This window comes from Leucopleurus acutus, assembly GCF_964270905.1.
Source record: "Leucopleurus acutus genome assembly, chromosome: 1".
In the NCBI taxonomy this organism is placed as follows: Eukaryota; Metazoa; Chordata; class Mammalia; order Artiodactyla; family Delphinidae; genus Leucopleurus; species Leucopleurus acutus.
The window spans coordinates 40,100,789-40,116,433 of NC_139142.1; the positions used below are offsets into that span (position 1 = coordinate 40,100,789).

General features: G+C 32.7%; 1 protein-coding gene across 2 annotated transcripts in view; it reads right to left on the reverse strand.

Moving 5' to 3' along the window:
* The window catches only part of MNAT1 (MNAT1 component of CDK activating kinase), a 214,990-nt gene that overhangs the window by 97,743 nt on the left and 101,602 nt on the right, over positions 1 to 15,645 (reverse strand). The window lies entirely within an intron of this gene.

Here is a 15,645-nt window from a genome sequence, read left to right on the forward strand (position 1 = left end):
AATGTCGAAACAAACCTCCATCAAATTACCAAACAAAGGATAAAATGAAAGAATGATGCCCAATATGACAAGAGAGTGTGGAGAAAGATGTTCTCATACACTGCTGATAGGAGAGCAAATAATGGAATTGCTTTCTTTATGAAAAACAATTGAGTAAACATTTAAAGTACTCATATAGCTTAACCCAATAATTCTACTTGTAATAATTTATAAGAAAAAACAGAAATATACTAATCAAATCTTTATTCAAAAGACTGACCATCGCAGTTTATAACTGAAAAACCAAAAGGAACATAAATGTTCAGCAATATTGGGAAAATTAAGTAAACATGAGCGATTGTAACAGAATGTATGCCATTTAAAATTATGTTCAAAGAGAAATTAATAAACTAGTAAGTATATAATAAGGATGATCTAAACTATTTTTTAAATCTGCATAAGAAAAAAGCTATAATAAAAGCACCAAAATGTTAACTGTAGTAATCTCTAGGTGATGAGACTATGATTTATATTTTTATCTTTATGCAGTATTTTCTAATGGGCCAAAATGGGTATAATTTTTATAACCATAAAAAAGATAATAAAAATATACTAGGGACCATACTGAACAACACCATAGGGGAAAAATTAAAAACCATACTATATGACAACTGGCTTGGTCTCTTCAATAAGTCAGTGGCAAGAGAAAGAAAAGCAAGAAATGTAGCATGAGATATGAGCTGTTCTAGATTTTAAAAGAATTAAGAGGTTTAATAAATATAACAAGAGTCATTAGCTCAGTAACAATTTAGGAAAGGAGAAAACAGTCATGAGACATTTGGGGGACAACTGATGAAATCTGAATGTGGACTGGGTATAAGATTACATTAGAGAATTTTTATTAATTTTGTTTTGTGTGATTATGGCATTATGGTTACATATAAGAATGTCCTACATCAGGGCAGGTCAGAGGGAGATGCAGGTTAAAGAATTTAAAGGTAAAATTTCACAGTAACTGCAATTTACTTCAAAATGGTTCAGAAAAAGATACATATATATGAAGCAAATAAAAGATTACTGAATCTAGACATTAGGCATATGAATATTCATTGTATGATTTTTCTACTTTGCTCTTTTTGAAATTTTTCATTACAAATAGTTTAAAAATATATCATGGAATCTTTGTTAGTCTGAAAAGAAATTAGCTAAGCATTTATAGCCAAGAAAATACAATAGTGCTAAAGAAAGAAGAGCCTAGAATCAAGTAGGTCAGGTTTGTAGCTATTTTAATTAGGTTTGAAGATTTGAGTAGTGACTGAGAGGAAGAGGAAAAAAAAAGATTATAATTAAAACTGCAAGACTTGGTAGCAATCTGGAATAGCTGAGTTGAATACTAAAATGTGAAAACCAGACAGAGCTGAAGACTAACAGAAACAGGGTAATTGGGAAAGAGAAAGATTGAGGAGAGAAGATTTTTTTTAAAAAAGATAGAACACAGACTGGGAGAAAGTACTTGCAAATTACATGCCTTATACAGAATCTGTATCCAGAATATATACAAAGGACTCTTACAGCTGAATAATTCTTTAAAAAAAACAAAAACTGCAATTTAAAAATGGGCAAAGATTTTAATAGACATTTCACCAAAGAAGATACACATAGGACTAATAAGCACATGAAATGATGCTCAAACCATTAACCTTTAGAAAAATGCAAATTAAAACTACAATGAAGTACTACTTCACACTCACTACAACGGCCATAATCAAAGTGTCACTGACGATGCAGAGAGAAATTACAACCCTTAAACGTTGCTGGTGGGAGTGTACAAGGGTGCGACGACTTTGAAATTAGTTTGGCAGTTTTTCTTGAATTTACAAATAAATTTACTATATGACTTAGTAATTCCACTCAAAGGTATCTACCCAAAAGAAATGAAAACACACGACCAAAAACTTTTATAAGAACAGCAGCATTACTCATGGTAGCCAAACAGCAGAAACAATCTAAATGTCCATCAACTGGTGAATGGATAAGCAAAATGAAGTATATTCATACAATATGCATATGAATTCATTCAGTTAATATTTATATGCTGAATACTATTTAGCAACAAAAAGGAATAAAATATTGATACATGCTACAACATATTAACTTCAACAATTTTATGCTAAAAAAAAGAAGCTAGGCAAAAGACTACATATTGTTTGATTCCATTTATAAGTAATGTCCAGAAAAGGTAAAACTACAGACAGAAAGTACATTAATAATCACTAGGGGCTAGAAGTGTGAATGCAAAGTGACTACACAGAGGTACAAAAATCACCAAATCATACATTTTAAATGAGTACTCTTTTATAGTGAGTAAACTATACCTCAATAAAGCTGTTTACAAAATAAAGAGTTTAAGATGGTGGTTCAAATCAAATCAACATTGCTGACTATATATGAAATATCCAAGTAGAAATATTCAGTAAAAGCAGCTAAAAATATAAAATAAACCCAAGGGAAACTTTGCTATTATCATCAACAAAATGATGGGCAAAGTCACAAGAAAAAATAAAATTTGAGGGAGACCAATGTATAAGGAGTGAGATCCTAGTAATGAGTCCTGAATAACACCCACATTAAGTAATTCAACTACATTTTGCTGACTTTCAAAACCATAACACAAAACTGACGCCCTTTCAATTTCTGTTGTAGTTGCCATATAAATAATAAATAAATGAGGCGTTGAGGGTAAAAATGTAGCAAGAAGAGCCACAGCAAATCATGCAACCTTAGATAATATCTACACTCAGGTGGAAAATTGCAGGCAAACTCTACATTCAATAGTAAAATTAATGTTTTACTCTCCTAGAATGTAACAAAATGGAGCCCCTGTTTCTTTTCTAAGGTATACCTTAGAGCCCTAAGTTATATTTCAATAATTTGCTTGTCAAAAATATAAGCATTTGTGGAAAGAGTTTCCAAAATTCAGCTCATTTCCATATAGAAAAACATAAAAACATTTGAAGAACAATGCAAATGCTGACAAAGGTAATTATACATGGCTGTAATTTTTTTTAAATTTATTTATTTTTGGCTGTGTTGGGTCTTCGTTGCTGTGTGCGGGCTTTCTCTAGTTGCAGCGAGCGGGGCTACTCTTTGTTGAGGTGCACAGGCTTCTCATTGCAGTGGCTTCTCTTATTGTGGAGCACAGGCTCTAGGCGCACAGGCTTCAGTAGCTGTGGCACGTGGGTTCAGTAGTTGTGGCTTGTCGGCTCTAGAGCACAGGCTCAGTAGTTGTGGCGCATGGGCTTAGTTGCTCTGTGGCATGTGGGATCTTCCTGGACCAGGGCTTGAACCCGTGTCCCCTGCATTGGCAGGCAGATTCTTAACCACTGCACCACCAGGGAAGCCCATGGCTGTAATTTTAAGTAATAATTTGAAATATATCTTTAACTTGTCTTACTCAGCAAGCTTCAAGTCTACTATAAAAAGTTTACAATTTACTGCGATTTATCTGTTAGATAATCTATAGTACACCACAAGTATTATCGTTATTCGTGTCCCTCAAGTAAAGGAAAAGCAAAACTATCTTTTGTGCTAACTCTAAAATGCAGGATTTAATTCCAAATTAAAAATTATATGATCTAGGTTTCTGGAAGCCATTTGATAAGAGATAAAGTTAACTCTGAAAACAACTCTTACTTTAACAGCAACAGAAAAGTTAATTAGTAATCATTAATATACAGGTTGTAGAAATAAGCAATAATGAAAATACCCTTCCAAATCAATCAGTATATGATTTTGATAAGTACCACAGAACAGGTTGTAATTCATAAAGTACTAGCAATTCAGAGTGATGCGTTAAATGATTCTGAAAATCCTTTAACAAAATTTTAAGATTCAGAACTCTCTTAATTTTTATATTTGCTAATAAACTCTGTAAGCTTGGTAAACTCTGTGTATAAATATCTGTTAACATCTGTCTCCCCCATTAGACTGCAAGGCCCTGTTGTTCACTGCCATGCCTCACAGCACAGTACCTGACACCAAAGAGCTGCTTGGTATTTTGTAGAATGAACGAATAATACAAAGGGGCATGTGAACAGTCATCTGGTGTAGTAGTATAAACATTAGAAAAACAGTAAGATGGAGAGTCAGGTTTCCAAATTCTATAAATTTTACAATGCTCTTACTACATGTAAACAATTGGAATTTTGTAATCACATGTACTACGAGAGTACGTAAGGAATACATCTCCAGATTCTCCACACTTTAATACTGTTTCTTATTCATTAGAGAAAGTCTGTAGATGTTTTTTTTCCGTAGCCTGGAAATGTGCTTTCTAGCCACTTAAGAACTTCAACAAAATTTCAGACAACAAAACATTGTGGTTATTCTGCTGTAATCAACAACCATTCAAAAGACAAATATTGAACACTAACTATAGCCAAAAACTAAAAAGTACAGCAGTGAACAAAACAGATACAAGCCCCTGCCACCAACAAGCTTATATTCTAGTAGATCACTTTTCAATGAGATTGTTCCTTTTACTTTTATTTTGGTGAATCATCTAAATGCAAAATAAAAACAAACAAACAACAAAACAATGATAGTGGTGACTGTTCTTAAAAAACTGGATCCTCTCACATGTTAAAATTATCAAATGCTATAGAAAGTATCACATTGCTAAAGGGAATTAGAAACCAGAATATTTCACTGGTCTCAGAGCATTAAACCAGTACAATTCTACTGATTATTTCCAGGGAAAACATCTACAGGAGACCTTTCAGAAAATCAATTAATGATTTTTGAAATACTGTTTCTATGTCGGTAAATGTCCTAGTAATTTAAATATGTGTGTGCACATATGTACATGTGTTTTCTATTTGTGCACATGTATGCATCTGTATGTGAATGTGGACATATTTTTTAAATTGTATTTGTGTGCGTACTCACACAGTTTTTTAATGGAATAGAGAATACTTAAAAAATACACATGAAAAAAATAAATAAATAAAATTAAAAAACAATTTAAAAAAAATACACATGGCACTGCCGTCAAGCTACTGATTCTGGGTAATTTCTTTTGGTAATTCGGTTGTTTTCAATTTATTTTAGGAGCAAGCAGAGCAATTTTTATACTATGCTGCTCTGGTCATTCTAGGGTGACATCAGCCTGTCATCACTGCAACAGCTGCATGGTAACAACTTCCTGGTAGCACATAATTTCATGGTAAGTACAATTCATTTTCCCCCATAGAAATGGCTTTCTCTAATTTCTTTCAAAATTTACAGTAAACAGCGTAAGACAAATGAGGGACAAAACCCTGCATGGTAAGAAGTAACTATATACTTATGCTAACACTGCCTCTAAACTAAAATGAACTGAGGTGATTTTATTTCTCTAAACTTCATATTCATCAACAACAGTGAGGGAGTAGGGGCAAACTGAAGGGTTGGACTAGATGTTCGTCCAGGTCCAATCTGCTACAATTTCATGACCATAGTGGAAATAAACCACTACCTGATAATGTATGATGAAAATAAAAATAATTTTCCCCAAATTTAATGTAAAATAACTTGATTCTATATATACTAAAGAAACGGCCAGTGGAAAAAACAATCACTAATTCCCAGATACCCAAGTCTCTACTAGAATCATCAGACTCCATTCCCTTTCTGAATGCGTGTTTTGGAATAAGCAGAATATAACTTAAAATAAAAAATGATTATGGGTTGGTTTTTTTAAGCATTCTAACATTGACTTATTCCCACAAATCAGCCTTTATGAGCACTCCTGTTTTTTGAAATACTATGCCTAATAGTTAGATCACCTATTTTTCCCCCAATTTTTCCTTCTCAAAAAAAAAAAACAAAAAACAGACTTTTCCAGAATATGAAAGAGGATTCATCTTGAATACACTAGGAACAGCACCATATTTTTCTGGCTCTTTACTGACGATCAGTTCCATTTGAATATGTAAGATGCTTTGAAACATCAAAGAAGAATTTCTTTATCTAGCCGGGCTTAAACTTCTTGTTCATTAGAAATCAAATAGTCCTAAAAAAGTTATATCTTCACTTGGCCAAGCCAAGTCTCTGAAACTGTTTCTATATCAAATTGGCCCTGAAAACATCATCAAAATCTGTTCACTACAGGGGAATTACTTTAAGCCTTTGTTAACTAAATTCATTTGTAATCTCCTCCCCACCACACACACCTTTAGTGTTCAAATTACCACACAGAAAAATGTTCTTTAATAATGCATCAACTCTATTTTAGAACTCATATTGTCACACCAATCTAAACTATTCCTTGAGAAAGAATTTCAAAAATAAAACGTAACATATACAGAAATGTTAAATGTAGGGGAAAATTAGGAAATAATATCTTTAGAAAAAGATTAATATCATTAAAGTATGTTGAATATAATAACCACCAAATCATGCACATTTTTAAATTTAATTAATTAATTTATTTTTTTGGCCATGCCATGTGGCTTGCAGGATCTTAGTTCTCCAACCAGGGATTGAACCCGGGCCCCGGCAGTGAAAGCGCCGAGTCCTAACCATTGGACTACCAGGGAATTCCCTGCATGTTTTTTTTTTAAAAAGCATTTCTATGAATTCCTTTGTATTGATGTAGAACTACTATGGTTTATGTAGAAACTAAATGCAACAATATATTTGTGGACACGTGTAATTAGTTTTCAGAAAGCCCAGGGTTCCAAACTATAGGTGAACATGAAATATAAAAGGAATAACATTTTCTCCCTTTGATGTAATGTGTTTTGACTATAATTATGTATACAAACTTCTTTCCTCCATGATACAAAAATAAAGACAGAAAAGGAACTAAGCTAGTCGTCACTGCCTTAAATAGTTCTATACCTAACACATCCAAGAGACATCCAAATGTTATCTAGAAGGATCCTAAGTGATGTGACTGATTTAAGTTCAACACAGCTATAACAATGAAGTCACACCCTGCACAGGAGTTACACTCGGTTCTAAAGTCAGAGTAAGGCAAAAACTGGTCAAAATAACCCCTCAAAAATCCTTTAAATAGCCCATAAAGTATACCATACATTGTTCTGCACATATTATAATCTCTTTGTATAAATCCAACTCAGCTAGTTTTTCCTCCAGCATTAGAAGAGATTACTGTTTGTTCTGTGGAAAACCAGATAAAGTACTTGTCTTGCTTTTAGCAACTTTGTTGTTTCAAAAACATTTTTTACTGGGGGAAGAGAGGAATTCTTTGCTATTTTTCTCCCTCATTTGGTGTTTTCAGCTTTAGTTGAATTCAAATAAGCTAAATGTACATATGATATGACTCTGCTGAACATGACAGGTATTTGAATGTTCATTCAATTGAATTCATGGACAAAAATGACATCTGAGATGGGCTATGAAGGCTGAATGGGGCTGAAATGGAGGGAAAGGAAGAGTATTTCTAGTGAAAAGAATTTTAATACCAAGAACAGCTTCAGTGCAGTAGTGAAAATAGGAGCCAGAATATAAATGATAGAAGAAAGAATGGGAGTTGAGAAGTAGAAACACTGAATAAACTTGATTATTATTTTCATCAAATTCTAAGATAAAATAAAAATAGGGAGATATGGCATTAGCTTAAAGAAAAAGTAGGATCTAAGGAAAAGATTCTGTTTATCTTGTATGGTTTTGTTGTCCTAGGTTTTATTTTTTCCTGAGCACTGATAAATGAGGCAGTGTTGAAAAGTATTATTTTTACATTCTTTCTCTGATGCTTGTCTTGCTACTGAACTACCATTTGTGGCCAAGAGGACAGAGCGTCCAGCAAATCATAACTGTTTCTATAAAAAGATCAGAAAAGAAAAACATCAAGGAGACTATCTAGTGAGACAAAATCTACCTCGTTAAAAGAGTCTGCACTAATTTTAAGAAAAACAGCATTTACCAGCAATTTTACAAACTTGTTAGGCATATAGCATTTTAGCTCATTTACTTTTAGTAATTGCAAAAAGTTTCCAAAAAAGAATTCTCACCTTGGCACTTTAAGTAAACTTTTAGTTAACTATCAATAACAACAACTTACACATAAGTCTAAATTTTTGAATATGATAAAATACAAAAATTGCTTTATATAGTTTTCTACAAATATTACTATTATGATATAAGCAAAACAAAAAATATCACATAAGATTAGTAGTATTTTGAAGCAGAAATATTTTTCAGTGAAAAGGTAGCAGAAAGCTTCTTTACACCATAATAGAGACTGAATAATTCAAGAAATCATATTTTATTTAGATATAAACCCTCTGTGCCTAGTACAGTGCTTGGTACATATTAGGAATGTTTGTTTCATGAATGAGCAAATGTTTTATAATGATCCACAGTATCCCACTCACTCCAATCCTCTAATCCAAACCATCCCCCCAAAAAACTACATAACAAATATGATTCTATTTGAGGTCATTTAACTACAGAATGAGTAGTTATTGTGCTATTCCCACTGTAGAAAATAAACAGCTAAGCCAAACTATACTGACTTTATCCTTCTGTCCTAAAAGGAAACAACAAATACTAGGAATACCTTAACCATCCTAATCTGCCTTCCCCAAACACATATCACCACTACCACCTTCACAAAACCACCATGTAATTAGATCTAGACTCTAAATGTAGAATAGGATAGAATATTTAGGATTCTTTGATTCCCTTACAATTTTGCATAAATTGTCTTTTACTAAAGTCATGCTGATATAGAATGTTATTACTTAACAGTGGGATTCCACACAAAGGACACAGAAATATTTACTGAACATCTACTTTATGCCATGTACTATGTTAGTCCCTATCCATACAGTTGAGGTAAGTATTATTTTGTTTATGTTACAGGAAAAGAAACTAATGTTCTCCAAGGCCAAGTAACCTACCCAGGTTTTAAGCCCTATACTGCCAGAATTCACCAAGCACTATCTTATTACAGGACTATGGTATTAAAATTGATTTATCTGAACATTTAGTGGATGTTAGGCACTAGTGAAGGGATGATAGAAAGGATACACCACCAGAACTGATTCTACTTTGAAGAATTCAGCAATATATATTTATATTTATTAAATGTAAATTAGGAAATGCTCATTTGTTTTAAAAATGTTAGTATGTAAGTGCTTTTTAAATGACAGTTACCCTAGTCCATTAAAACATACAACTCAATTTCTTTTTTGAAAATATTCACATTCAACTTTACCATAGTACATTTAGATTGATGCAAATTTCACCTGTACTGAGATATGTGCTTCATTCTTCTTAGAAACTCTTAGAAGCTCAGTCTTCTTTTTATAACAAGCAAAAATATTATCGCCCTCAAAAAAATGTACAAAATTGTGGCTTGTCTATGAATCTGTGAAAATTGAATATATTTTGAAATACGAACCAGAAAGACCACTTCAGCTAGAAAGAATTCCTAGCAATGTAGAGGTAAGCTACCTTCCTAGAAAGTTGACTTAATAACCAAATCTTTAAATCACATTTTACTACACTTTAACAGATCATTTTTCATAATTGACAGGCATGTTTTATGTTTATGATATGAATTACAAAAGCAATGCAGAAAAAAATCATTATCTTGGTAAATTTTTCATCTGAGAACATTATGTGTTCACCGAGGATAAAAATGGTTCCACAAATACAGGAGTACACAGACTATCACATAATTTGTTTTCTTTTTTAAAAATTAAAAAAACTAACTTTATTTTATAATCTTCATAAATAAATACATAAATATACACGTAAATAAATAAATGAGAGGTACATTTAGTAAAACAGTGCCCTAGAAGACAAAGAAAGCAATTAGTATGGGAGACTTTAATGAACACAGCTTTAAAGCCCTTCTGGAAATTACTGGCTGAATAAAAGCACTAACATTCTACCAGTTGCTGAGACAGGTGCTACTGACAGTCAGCTGCATTTGCTGAAGCATATTCTAAAGATTACTAATTAATCTCTATACTGAAACCAATGGCTGCCTGCCATTTTGATCACCATTTAAAAAAAAAAAAAAGCAAAAGAAATAGTCGCTCTATGACCAAACACAACTCTAGGTAAAACACAACTCTAAGTAAGCTCTGCATCTACTTAATTACTTAGTTACATTATTTTCTGGTGTTCTTTATTCTAAACCCAAGATTTCTACAGGTTGGACTCATGGGTCTTATAGTCTCTCCACTTGCTATTTCTGAGTTATTTCTACTTACCACAAAGAATATGAAAGCATTTGTGAGATACTTGGGGAGAAGAGTCTTTCTTTGTTGTTAATTTTGAACCTTTCGATCCTAAGTTCAGGAGAATATGACTCGTGGAGGCATTCTCCTTTACACCCAATCTGCCTTTTCATTAGAACTTACCCACACTCCCCTTTCCCAGCTCCCAACACACACACACACACACACACACACACACACACACACACACACGCACACACACCCCTGAATACTCTGTTCTACCACCATAATATCCTACCTTTATCTTATGAACTCTGTTCAAAGCACTGCTCAGAATTTAGCAAACATTAAAACAGTTAATGTTTCCAAGTCTGGGCAATTATTATAAAAGTGATTCTGCAGTTCTTTTAAAATATGCTGAGACAAGGTGCCAAAGAAATTGTTTTAAATCCATTTGAAAACATATAAACATATATAGATAAAGTGAAAAACGTATGTGAGGGTTCTTCTTGTGATTTTCCATCCTTTTAATGTTTCAAGTTAACATTGATCCTTGAGTCTTAAGTAACACTATCTGTTCTACATGTTTTTAAAGTTGCTTTCATTCAACTGTACATGCCTGTGACCTCCACAATGACCTCTACAAAAGCAGTTGTGCACTTTACTGTGGTGCAAATCCTCACAGACAAGTTGAACCTGTTCTTTTTGGCACTGAGCCCTTGCGCTGAACACACAGCTGAGATTTATTATAAAAGGGGAACTAAGGGGCATTATTGCACAACATTTATCCTTCACATACAGCCAAGTATAATCTTTTACGACCTTTGAGAGCTCTTAAATAAATAGATCTTCCCTTAATTGCATAAGGAGTTTCTTATTTGTCACCAATCATATGGCATATTGAGATTCATTTTACATTAGGAAAAAGCTAGCACACAAAACATACATACTAAAAGTTGTTAAAGTTAGTCTCTTAATATTTATTCAAAACTAATAATACTTTGAATACTCAGACCTAAGGATAATTACCTAACTTGCTGTTTTTAGCAAGGTCAATGCTGCAAAGTAATAAACACCTGCCTTCAAGGAGCTATACTTTAAGAAAACAGGTTTTAAAAAATCTTCCTACAGCACTCCTATGGGTCTTTTAAAAACATTTCAGAGAAAATATTAACCTTTACTTTTACACTGTTTTGTGTTTTCTTTTTAATTTCAAAGTTCAATTTTAATTAGCTTTCCCATAGCATTTTAAAAACAGTTTCCATTTCTAAAGAATTTTGAACTGAGCTGATAAACATGACTGCAACTAGTATACTTCCTCACTTCAAGAACAGATTGATACCCTGGGGGAAAAAGGAACTTCATGAGTTCTAAGAAGTATCTCTTATAACAGGAATTACCACACCATTTACATTAATTCTTCAGGATTTGCTAATTGATCTATCATCAAGACTTGCCTGTTGAAAACAAAGAAACTACTATAACCTCAAAAGTATTCTATTTTGAAAGTCAGGTTCAAACTAGCTTATCAGCTAACTGCTCAACATAAAGGAAACTAAAATATGTTGATTCAGGTGAATATTTCCTTGCTCTAAATTCTTCTAATTTATTTTACTACTATTAAGTGTACAAACAATTGGGAAAAAATGCCTGTAGACTTATGGGGGCGGGGGGACAGGGTATATTGTTTTATGGACACACAATTTCAGTTTTACAAGATGAAAAAAATTATGGAGATTGATTGTAGTGGTGGTAGCACAACAATATGAATATATTTAATACTAGTGAAATGTACACTTAAAAACAGTTAACATGGTAAATCTTATGTATGTGTGTCTTACCAGAATAAATTTTTTTAATTTAAAAGATAAAATCATAATTTTTTTAAAGATTGATGAATGAATTGATTTTTTTAATGGTGAAAAAAATCTAATGTTACATTTTTAGCAATCAGGGGTTCATAGTGAACAAAACAGACATGTTCACAGATGATACCAAATACATTCTGTAATGACAAAATATATGAAGAGTTAAATAAGAAATTTCTTTCATTAAAATTAAACATTTTAAGCAACACATTTATATTGCTCCATACCTAAGAAAAGATGTTTTAAACAATTTGTCTCTCTAATACTCTCTCCCTTTGTCTAGGGAATACAAGTAGAAGTTCATGAGTTTGGACATTTTTTAAATTCATCACTAAAAAGGACACATTTTTTCTTTATGTAGTCTTTCAGGAAAAAACCTGTATTAAATTTTAAGTGATTCTGCAAGCATTACATCTTTAAATAGATATAATTAGCATGCTAGAAAATCACTAACCAGTTTTATTCATAATATTTATACTACTTGAGGAAACAAAAATTGATGAGAATAACTATAAAACATGAATCAAATATGTTAAAAATGTCTCAAGACTTGATCTTACACTATGTTCTAACACTATGTCAACACTGGTGGTATTTTTTAAATACCTAAGCCCTCTAATTCATTTTGAAATGCATGCGCTTCAAGATTTCCATAATTTCCAAAACCACTCTTGATGAAGTCATAACTATAATTAAAAATAACATCCAAAGAACCCATAGTTGCAATGTCAAGCAGTTTAACCCAGGTTAAACCTCCAAATAACTTAAAGCAGCTGTAAGAACAATACCAGTCTCCATTTATTTTGGTTCTTCACATTATAACAGCTTTCCCATCTATGTCTCTCTTCTTTCCATCAAGAATGCAAGCAAATACTCTATCTGCCTATAACTTCTGACTCTTTTAAATTCCCCATGTTATGTGTCTTCACAGAATAACACAGTGTTTAAAACACAGTCTTTGGAGTCCAAAAAGTCAAATCCCAGCTCTACCTTGAGTATCTTTTTTTAACAAGCCTTAGTTTCACCTGTAAAATTATATTAATGAATCAAATAAAATATATTTAAAGGACACAGAAGAGTGTACTGTCTACAAAATGCTACTACATCATCACCTTCATCAGGAGCAGAAAGAAGAGGAATATTCTGCACCACCTCCGCAGACCATCTCTTAGTCACTACCACCAGATAAAATCACCACAGGCAATTATCAACATAGGAACTGGTAACCTTTCAAAAGTCTGCCTGTAAGAGCTCAAAACATCTTCCTGCAGAAACAAAGTTTTGAAAGAGGGCACAATCCTAGGCTAACAATATATAAAACATTAATTATCTTAAATTGAGTGTAGAACCCTGGAAGTAATACAGGAGAGAAAACAAAGAAAAGTTTACTTTCTGTTTCCTGGGTGCAACCCTGGCCTTAGGCAAAAACTTTAGGCAAAAAAAAGCTTTAGGCAAAAAATTTCTGAAATTTTAGCTTCTCCCATTTTGCCTTTTGCATTCCTACCCAGCAGACCTAGTGTCTTTCCCAGGCATTTTATGTCCCCACAACGCTGTAACACTAAGTTCCTAATTGGAAACATTCCACTCAAACCTACTGACTCTTAATGTGCTCCCTGATCTTAAGTTACCAACCTGCACCTCACCACAATCAAAACTTCCTGCTATCACTAAGGTGTTAGAAGGAAAGAAATTGCATTGCATGATTTTACATACTGGACATCTGGTTTTTATTACATTATTATTGTTTTTAAAAAGAACATTTGTAAAACATTTTTTTCTGGAACAAAATACAAAGCAGTAGTTGCCTTTTAAATATATGGGCTAAGAAATATTCACTGATATCTCAGGCAAATTTTTCATCTTCATATTTACCTATATAAAAAGCAGATTCTCAAAAAGCATTAACATTTATCAAAATGACAATTAGAGTAACATCAGGAATTCCACAATGAGAACTGGTAAGGGTACAGAAGCCCTGGGTAAAATCTGAGCGACCATAAATAATGAAATTCAAAGAATCTCAGAAGTATGCAAGATATTAAACATCATCTCAAGTCTTACTGGCCACTGGATTTTGAATCTCTTCTTCAAAAAACCAAAACCAAAGCACCAAAACAGTCTATAGAGATATGTCTCAGTACCCAAATAAATGTATAAAAGTATACACCTAACTGAATGAAGAAGAGATGAAACCTGTATGACACAACAAAATTTTATATCTCTATTTATGTGCACAAATCACAATATCTGTCTTACAGAAGTTTAACTACAACTTTTCTTCTCTTCATTTTCTTTATCCCATAAGACTTTCTAGGAAACATTATTTTTTTTTTTTTTTGGTCGCACCGTGCGGCATTCGAGATCTTAGTTCCCCCCAGGGATCAAACCCACGCCCCCTGCAGTGGAAGCACAGCGTCTTAACCACTGGACCACCAGGGAAGTCCTGGAAACATGATTCTTACTGAAGAGAGATATGCTCTTGCTTGAGAACAATGCACTGAATCAATCACCATGGTAATACACACACAAATTCATAAATATTTAGGAAGCTTCCTTAATTACAGTATTTTAATCAATAAAGCACCAGCTAATTTCTTAACTATGAGTTCATCTAAGGCTTTGACTTACTCTACATTCTTGGTTTCTGTTTCTAATAATTCCAAGTGATGGCCAGACTAATGTTTGTTTTTCCATATATTTACCACACAACATCTGCTCAATAGAAATTCCCATAAATGTGAAACCAATAAAGAATGGAGTTACTTTTACAGCTTTTATTATCTGCAAAATGAAATTATACTTTAAGTCATTCTTTAATGACTTAAGTCATTAATACTTTTTAACGAACTATATCATTATTTCCTATTAGCCTATTTATAACTTAGAACAAATTCTTCTTTGTGTTTAGACTGCTTAAAATTTTAGGAAATTCTACATCCAGTTCTAACACTTACATTTAGAGTTAGTCACTTAAATCACTCTCTTCCTTTTACTTCTTTGTTTTCAGCTTCTTTACTTTTTGAAAAAATTATCTACTATGTTACCTATAAAGGAACTAATAAGTTAAATCTGGAAATAAGTTTGCTTTGTAATTTACGGTATCTAAGAAAATCATTCAAAGGATCTGCTTTGAGCCTACTTTAATTTCATTTTATTCTCACAAATACCACATTACAAAATATATTCCAATCAATAAGGCTTATATTATTCCAAATGAATAAGGTTATTTACCCATGTCCCATAAGCATTAACTCACAGAGCCAGAATTTGAACCTACTCAGTCTGATATTAAAGCCCTTTTCTATCCCTAACCACAGTGCTATCCTGCCTATAAAAGTCTCTTGCTTGTGCCATTAAACAGAATGTCAGGAGGCTACCATTACCTTTCATTACTTCTCATTCTCAACCCAAATGCTACTATTGGAAAAGCACAAGTTGCTACTATATAGAACACAAGGAAAATAGCTTGATAATCTTTGATAAAACACAGTGGAACTTTGCTAGAACTAGTGACAGCTATGAAAAACTATGCAAAATTATTTACCATTTCAAGGATAAGAGGTTTTGTACCAGAAATGGTTGATTACATTTATGGATCT